Below are 10,235 nucleotides of genomic sequence, written 5' to 3' on the forward strand. Positions count from 1 at the left end.
TGCTGATGACATCAATATAAAAATATCCGGAAATTTAAATTCTAATGTGGAAGTCTCTTCTTTTGTTGAGTTTACGAAATGTAACCAATATTTAAATGAAATCAATTTATTACCGAATCCAATAAAAACTAATTATATACATTTTTCTTCAACGAGAAAAAATACACCTGATTTTAATATTTTTATGGATACAACTTCCTAAATGAAGTTAAAACAATAAAATTTCTGGGATTGCATATAGATGATAAATTCAACTGGGACAGTCATGTTGAAAATGTTTGTAATAAAGTCAACTCAGGCATACATGCATTAAGACAGATGTCAAAATAGTAGTTTAAAAACCTTAAAAATAGTATATCATTCCCTGATTAAATCACACATTTCTTTTGGGTTGTGTCTTTATGGTGGCACATCAAATTTTAACCTAAACAGCATTCTGGAACTTCAGAAAAAAACAATTTGCATCATGCTAAAACTAAAATCAAAAGAATCCGCAAAAGAGCACTTTAAAGAAATAGGAATTATGACTGTTTTTAGCTTATACATTTATCAAATAGCCCTTTATATTAAATCAAACCATGAAAGATTGCCAAAATTGAACTCTTTTCATATGTATTCATCCAGAAAAGGTAATGAATTGGCATTCAACAGACACAATTTATCGGTTTACGAAAAAATCCCATCTTATAGTGGTGTTAAATATTTCAATAGCTTGCCTGACAATTTAAAAAATATAACTAATTTTAATTCATTTAAAAAATGTTTGAAATTATTTCTCACCAACAGACCCTTGTATAAATTAGAAGATTTTTTCCAACTTCCTGAAATTAGATTTTTTTGATAGTAACAATATTCTCTGTAAGTAGTCTTAAGTTTAATATTGTGTTTTTATAACTGACTCCATTCTGTACAAAATGTGCAATATGAATAAAGTTATTTTGATTGATTGATTGATTGATACTGTAGTGTCTTAGTATTAAATTTTTAGTTCGGTAATTCTGGTTGAGGAATAAAGAAAATTTTACATAGTTCTGATTTCACATCAAGACCTATGAAACTATGTAAACTTTTGAATAGTGGAATAATTTATCAGCTATGAAATACGACTTCGAAAATTGGGAATAATTATCAGATGATGGAAATAAGCTACTAATTAAATTGGATACTTGTCCTACTACTTTGAAAGTAGGTATGAAGCTGTTTCAACAATTTGTTTTCATACAAAACGAAGTAATTAAAAAAAAATCTTATATTTTCTTTGTTTAAAAAATTCTCTTTGGGTGCTCTCCGAGAATGAGGCATGTAGGAAATCGTAACGCTTATCAAGACACTTTGAACCAACAGAGAAAAAAATTCATGCTACAATCAATTTACATGTTGGTGTCTTAAGCATTTGCTTGTAATGATTGGTCGGGATGTAGTTTTGTATCCTATCTACATTACAATGAGTCCATGATTTTCTTCTTTAAGAGATGTTCAAAACATGTGGCTTAATCCCTATTTGGGAAATTCGCTAAAACTACTGAGGTATATTGTTAATTAAGATACAAAATATATTAAAATTGAATCGTAATCATTGTTTTTGGATTACTAAATATTTACCAACTTAGACATTTGATGTAAATTTTTTTATTGGTTTAAATCAAATTGTTACCAGTGTTGCATTAGGCCTCGGGTACGATACAAGCGGTGAGCACTATCTGACATCAGGTCTTATTTAGTTGCGTGTTAATTATTTGAAGGTGGCAACGACACTTCTGAGCGGTGAATGACGGTAAGCAGTGCTGCTTATAGTTTCAAGTCCAGTTCAATTCTCGCTAAATCACCACTCAGAAGAGCAATAATTCAGTTTGGTTGTTAAAACATTCCCCCCCTTCCCCTCCCCAATTGTGTTCTGTGCCTCTTTTTTATAAACACACAGTTTTTCTCAAACAGACAATTGTCAGACAATAAAAATAGATGCAATTTCTCCTGTGGGACTGCAAAGTTTGCCATCTTAAACTCACTGACACGACACACACAACAGGGGAAATTCAATGAGCGCTAAGAAAATTGCTGCTTATATGTTGCTTGGGTTGCTGCCCCCCCTCACTTGTACCTGAGGCCTAACTCAGGGGTGCCCACAAGGGGGGGCTGTGACGCAGACTGCGTCATTGAAATTCTTGGGGGGGGCTCAAAAATTCCAAAGGGGGGGGGGTGGCTAAAGCTAATTGCAACAGTGTTCAACGTGACGACAATCCAAAATATATTACGAAGTCGCCATATAGAAAGTGGATTAATTAATGACAATAGCTATATTATTGAATTCAATTAGTTAAAATAGGATTTTAGGATAGTTTAGGATTCGTGTAGAAAGTTATTATTCAAGATTAGCAAGACGTGAGATCTAAGAGGGAGCGCACGGGATGGCTCAACTGATGTGATAGATAAAAGATAACGCATGTACAGACACGTCCCTCAGTCGTCCAGCTACACCGCGACTTAGCCCAGAACGCTTATTTGTTGACATAAAGCTAGTTCAAATACAATCAAGTAGCATAGGCTATAATACTTTGCACTATTGTGTAGATACTCGATTACCTGAGTTAATAGGGAGGGGGAGTAATGAAAAATACGGTTAATCCAATAGCCTATAGTATAAAAACAGAATGATGACAAACCCATTAAAACGCTGTAAACAGCCATTAACGTTACGATTTGCATTCTTATAAACGAAATTCAATATTGCACAATCATTATTATTGTGCAATAACATTATTATTTTAAAATTTTTCAAATCATTTATCTTGGTTCAGTTGTACAAACGGCAACGTTTAAAATTATAGCTAACTCAAACTCAACTAATATCTAGCCAAACACTGCATTGCTATAAATAACGTAAATATTAAAGGAACCTTTAAAAAGTGTTATAAGGTACTGCTCATGATGGACATATAGGCTACCAAGGTGCTGTATCACAGCATAAGAATTGATAGATAAGTAGGTCTGATAAAAAAAGTGTAAAATTATATTTCGAGATAACTAAAACACTCTTAAAAAAGAATGTAACGAGAACAATCTTGTTATTCTTTTTCTTTGTTCTTCTGTTCTTTAATAGGTTTCTCTTCAATTCATACACAAATTAAACAAGTCGCCATATTTAGGCCTACTAACTCATTGGCCAATCACAGCCTTACTAAAGTTACCATGGTTACTGATCACTCAATCACAGTTTACTAAGCATTATATTGTCATCATTCCACAGCTGTTGTACAGTATCTGAAATCTGTTGTGACCATCGAACTATATAACACGTTGTAGCGCACAGCAGACTGAAGCGTAAAACGGAGCAGACGATTGTTGGCGCAAGCGTTGTTTCCATTTCATTTTCATCAAAGGAGCTGTGATGTTTCTAAAGGGAGGGAGAGGGGATCGTTATATCAAGAGGAAGACGCTGACAATTCGTTAAGCAGAGGTTACGAACGCTATATGGATATTCTGGCAATAAAAAAATCTTTAAATTGAGGTGACTTATAAAACTCTAATTTTATTTATACGAGAGGTCGTCCAGTGGTCGAAACTCGACCAAAAATATGTAATGTACTAACTTATCTATTTTCACCCCACACTGTAAATAAAACATATGATTGGAGTTTCTTCCATTTGTTTTGATTTTCTGTTTATATTTCGTTGTTATTTCGTAACCAGCATAGCAACGCATAAGATCCATGTTAATTTTTTCAAATTTTTAAACTCATTTTTTGTGCTTATCTTTGAGCCTATTTAAATTTATAAAGGGGTTCTGCACACCTACAGGAAAATAGCTTTCCAACGGTATGCGTAGATTTTCCCTACGATGCACACGAGCTGAGAAAAAAGGTTTTAAAGAAACATGCTTGCCTATTAATATATAGATAGATAGAAAGATAAGTTTTCCAGTCCTGTACAACACTGATTCACGGTCTTTTCCTGGTAATCAAAATACAAGTACAACTTGATACACACGAATCTCCGGTTCCCGACCTGGATGATGGCTAGTTATTTAATTTAATTTACAGTTACATATTAGTACCCAACCCGTGACAAATCAAACCCGTTATGTAAGCCAAAGCCACACGGTTATTAATCTCACTTGGTTTTGGTTTTGCTTACAAACGTGATCGGAAATGGTTAGGGCCTATACAGTATTCGTAAACAACATTGATGTAAACATATCAGTGACAGCTAGAAAAAGGAATCTTTATCAAAACAGCTGTTCGTAATTTCATATATGACGTCTTCTCTTAACAGATTATTAGTATTTCATAAATGACGTATGTAGTAAACATGGAGAAAATAAACTAGAAAAATCACACAAAATTGGGTTTTTGAACGTCCGTTATTTTATTTAAAAAATGATGAGGCCATATTTTAATGGCTATAAGGACACTCTCGCCAATCCTGTGGATACAATTAAACCATTATAATCATAATCGGTACTCTAGTTTTCTTTGTAGGCTGCGTAAAATGCCTTCTGGGCCGTGACAGACGGACACAATTTGAGATAAGACATGTTTCAACTTCTTCAATGTATAAAACGTAAAAATAACCCAAAATATGTATAATTCTAAGCAATGTACAGACAAAACTATAACTTTATTTATATAGATTGGTTTGAATTTTAAATATCTAATAAAATTTATAAAACTTCTTTTATAGTTTTACAAATAGTGCTGGGCGGGGAAATAATGTTTCTCATTTGTTGTGTACATCATTTATGGTGGGGGGGGGCTGTTTCTCAATTGGGGGGGGGGGGGGGGGGGTGCGTCATGAGTCTAGGGGGGGATGGGCACCCCTGCCTAACTCTTCCTTACTTCTTATACAATTGATTATTGTACCCCTTATGTACCTTTAAAGATTCAATATGGCATTAAAGGAATAATAAATTACTAATATTAAATTGATCTCTAGACTCACCAAGGTAAGTAAGGAAATGAGGAATAAAATAGTCAGAGTAAATGAAAAAATAACATTTATTGACATCCGATACAGGTATCAGGCCGTCTAACAATGAGATAGTACAATCTTCTCCGAGTGACAGTGATATCTAACCTAGGATGGTGTTACATTCAGGTACTTGGGACCCGTAGGTGCTCGAACCTTCGACCACCACAGAGCAAGTTTGGAATTGGTTCTTGACGAGGAGCCCACAGACTATAGTCGAGGAAAAGTTAATGGAGACTCAGGCAATGGAACTGTGCCCTGAGTCAGAAATTGTTCACAGGTTACTGTCGCTTGGCTGAAATCACACTTATGATACTAAACTAACATTTAATTTTCTTTAGTGTTACAACAGAAATTGGGTTCAATAGAGCTGCAATAATATAGGAGCAGCCACCGAACCTGAGAACAATAGCTGGCTCGAGCCACGGGCCCAACCCTCGAGTTCACATTTATTTGTCCCTGACTATAGAGTAGAACGTTAACACTAAGACATTGGTTCTTGACGAATCACAAAATAAAAGTATTCATAATGAGCCAACACACTAGAATTCACTCAATTCTTTTTTTCACTAAAGTTCAGTTATAAAAAGTGGATCATCATTATGAGAGCAGATAAAAATATAAAATAGGGAAAATATATTTGTGGTCTTCAAGCAACAACTGTGTCAATATTGACAGAACACTCCTATTCACAAATTTTCCCATCTCAATGTTGATTTCCATGACCTTCGCCACCCTTATAAGGTTTTAACACTTGATTCGGTCAGTTCATCAACCTATGATTTAGAATATGCTTTGGATTTAGATTTAAGATGATAGGGTACTGTCTATTTGAAAATTGGTTTGAGATTTTTAAACATTGAAGTAACTTTTTAATACAGGAAAATGTTTTTACTAGATTTGCACTATATGTTTAACAATATTCCAAAAAGTTATTAGTTAGTGTGTGTATACTCCTAGATTATTGTATTCAAGACAAGAACCAATTTAAAAAACACCATTTTGAGTCAAACTTTGCTTTTTTACAATATTACAGATGTTTCTTACAATTCAGTTTAACAGTAACAGAACTATAGTACATCCTGGTGTTATCACAAAGTTGTTGTTTCACATTAGTTTTTTAAAATTTATACCATGAATTCACGTACTCTGTGGTGGTAAGGTCTTACAATCGCTTAAATTACTTGATATCACAGATGTTTGGTTCTTATTCTTCACTCACTTCATACAGCCAAGTTACATCGACTCCCGGGGGCAATTGACTTCATAGTATTATTTACATAGTCACAAAGAGCTATTAATTTATTTATGAATTTATATCATAATATTGGTAACCTGTCTTACTTTGCGGTTAGTTAAGGGAACATTGTAAAAGATTTTGAACAGTTTTGGTGATCTTCCATTTGTAGGCCACTATGAATTTGTTTATTTATATTTCTATTTGTTTATCCTTATTCATCTATGCTCTGATGAGAAGATACTCAGCTAGATTTATAATTTGACGTATTAATCCATGTAAATGTAAGAAAATGTTACTTCCATACAAATATATCTCTGACAACAAATATTTTCACAAGGGTTAGGAAAACATGTTATACTTTCGGATAGAAACTTAATTTGAACCCTTTTCCGATGTTTTCTTCCAGCGTATTATTGTAAATGACAGGTTACAGTTTTGATTTCTTGTAGCCATTGCCCCCTCCATGATGTGCTTTCGGTCACACAACTCTCAATAAGCTCTCACCCTCAGCTTAATGTAAACAGAACTGGAATTTGGTTATACTCACAGCAATAAGTTATAACCGACTACCTATAAACACAAATGCTTACAATAATAACATAACTCGTTTAAATCTGTTGGTCAGAAAGGCAAGGTTTGGTTCCAAACCAGATGTTTCCTTATGCGTAATCTATGATTTGAAAAAAATCAAATAGCTTTCGGTGACAATCTCCTCCCAACAGATTAAAACTTCACATTAGAATAAGTGACATAAATAAACAGCTTGTAACCCTAAACCTTCACAATAAAAGAAAATATACTCTAAAAACAACAAAAAAACAATAAACATTACAGAATCTTTTATAAATGGGTTTATACAAATTCAAAATGGAAATAATACACAGTTGGGTGAATAATTACTAACCAACTGCACATTAAAATTAAAGAAAAGTTCTTGTTTTGGGAATTTACATTAAAACAACTAAAATTTAAATTTATTTTATACTATGAACTAACTCGGGGTTATACCATAGACTAACCAACACACGTAGACTTCTCATCCCATTGTAAATTTTGAAGCACGTTTTTCATGTCTAATTCATGTACGGTGACACTAGGCGCTAGTGTCGACAAAATTTTGTTTATATTATTTTAGGGTTACTTTCTTGATTTGTGCTTTACTGTTTGGTTATATAACTTGGGGACAAGTTATTGTTTATGATTAGATCGTATTCTTTGGTTAAATGAGGGTTTAAATGACTCTAATAACGGGAAACAAATTGTAAACAAAACACGACCTCTACATAAACCATACAGAACTAACAATAAAATTGTCTTCAGCTGTTCCATAAGGATGAGAAATCTACTTGGGGGAGTATGTTTTATCTATGGTTATACTGAGTTCACAAAATTTAGACAGTTTGAAGGGAAGTGATTCCACCCCCTCCACCTCACCCTAACTTTAACAGCTGACAGCTGATGTATAGATTAAGCTAAAAAAAGGTGGTGGGGGAACCCAGGAAACCTCGTGAACTGATTATAGTGTATTAAGCATACGAGCCTCAATAAAAACTTAGTAAAATCTATAATTTATTCCTGATGCTAATTTAAAAAAATCCCTCAAGTGAATACGGTGCTAATTTTTGCATAGTTAAAATCAAATTAAATGAACTATGGCGTGAAAAACTCAACAGTCTTGGAAAGCAACCAAACTTTAAGGTTACGCTAATTGAGATAAAACACATATTGTTTAACAAAGTGACTGTAAAAACTATTTTACCTCATTTAGCTACAGCAGTTTTTCTAACACAAATAAAAAAAGCCGAAAAGATAATAAAACAAATAAAACAAATAATAACAATTTTAGCTCTATAAGAGCTCCTTGGAGAGGTTCTTTGTAATTTATTTATTTTGCATAAGTTAAGGATTACCCTACAAAAACAGATTGATATACAATATGACAAGTTTTTTTAAAACTTACACAACCATAATGCAAGTGCTTTCAGCTTTTCAAGATTTATAGATTTGCCAATTAGAAAATCTCGGTATAAATTGAATAGATAATACTTTGGTTAATCACACTACCATTAAATTATCAAGAATGTCAAAATTGTTGTCATGCTAAGACAAATACAGGGTGTTGAAAATGTCTGGAACCAACATTATATCTGGTGAGTGGTTAAAGAAAAACAACTGATATTTTGTGTACGGATATACTATGGTTTTACCTATCTTTTGGTGCCTTATGAAATTTTTTACCATTTATAGGGAACGTCCTGTAGAGGATGCAGTAAAAAGTTTTAATGGAAGCCTATGGTAAATGATACATCATTTTAAAGGCCATTTTTTTCTGAGTAAGGAGCCGCAAGTTTCATCTCAAAAGGACCACCCTAGCAAAAATGGCGACTGTTTGAATTTTAAAAACATTGCTATTTCAATGGTCCGTATTTGTTTCCTTTAAATGCTATTACAAGCCAGTTACGAAGTACAGTAGTTTATCACGTGGTGAACTGAAAAATGACTGAAAAAAAAACATTTAACTAAATTGTTTGTGTTGTTTTACTAAACTTATTTTTAACATAAATACCAATTACGCTTTCAATTATTTTCAAAAACTTCAAACAGTCGCCATTTTCGCTAGGGTGGTCCTTTTGAGATGAAACTTGCGGCTCCTTATTCAGAAAAAATGGCCTTTAAAATGATGTATCATTTACCATAGGCTTCCATTAAAACTTTTTACTGCATCCTTCACAGGACGTTCCCTATAAGTGGGTTTTTAAATTTCAAACAGTCGCCATTTTTGCTAGGGTGGTCCTTTTGAGATGAAACTTGCGGCTCCTTACTCAGAAAAAAATGGCCTTTAAAATGATGTATCATTTACCATAGGCTTCCATTAAAACCTTTTACTGCATCCTCCACAGGACGTTCCCTATAAGTGGTAAAAAATTGCATAAGGCACCAAAAGATAGGTAAAACCATAGTATATCCGTACACAAAATATCAATTGTTTTTCTTTAACCACTCACCAGATATAATGTTGGTTCCAGACATTTTCAACACCCTGTATGATTGGCCAAATTAGTTTGTTTATGTATGTTTTTTCTACAAATAAGAGTTAACATTATGCTTTTGTGTGTTTTACAATTTGAACACTAGTAGTACAAATACCCCCGCCGCAGCAAACCTGCCGTCTAAGCGAATTTCCATTTGGCCGAATTGATTTTCAATTGATCTATTTAAATAACATTAGGTTTAACGAGTACCTAGGTTTGCTGCTACAGGGAAACTAATAAAGTAGTGTGTTTTTAGTAAAATATTTATAGCTTACTATAAAATAAATAAATTTGCCAAGTTTGATCAAAATATATCTATAAACAAGCAAACTACAACATTTTACAATATCCTCCATAAGAATAACATGGAAATTTTAAATTTACCATTTTTTTAGTTTTCTCCGTAACCAATAACCGTACAAAAACACTTTGATATACTGAATTGTTTGTTTTTTTAAGCTCTTTAAGAAGGTTGAGAGAAAAATTGGGAAATTTTGTGTTTTGAGGGTAAGAAGTGAGAAAAACCAATTTTTACCCCATAAAACCCCCCATAAAACCCTGTTCCCATGGTCCGATCATGCTGGATCGCGAACTCATTCAAGTTTATCCCGCCTTACACCTTCAAACCAAATTTCATCAAAATCGGATAAAAATTACTCAAGTTATCGTGTTCACGGACACATATATCTATACTTATTTAATACGCAAGCAGATTTTTTGTGACAATCACTCCTCCGAAACTACTGAACCGATTGTCATGTTTTTGGTGTCATTGGAAAGAGCGTAACGTGAAGTTGTGCAGGAAACTTTCTTTTTAGGGAAATAATTAGAGAGTGAGGCCCGGGGGCCCTTTAAAGTTTCGTATTTCTCCATAAGATTAACATGGGAAACAAATATTGTTATGAAACTCCAGCTGTTGTCAGAAATTTAAAAAGTAAATATTAATAATTGGTCTCCATGGAAACATGAGAAAATTCACAATGTTTACCTTTACGTTGACA

The sequence above is a fragment of the Macrosteles quadrilineatus genome, unplaced genomic scaffold (genome assembly GCF_028750875.1).
Source record: "Macrosteles quadrilineatus isolate MER2022 unplaced genomic scaffold, UCM_ALF_1.0 Scaffold_6__1_contigs__length_79288215, whole genome shotgun sequence".
Lineage (NCBI taxonomy): Eukaryota > Metazoa > Arthropoda > Insecta > Hemiptera > Cicadellidae > Macrosteles > Macrosteles quadrilineatus.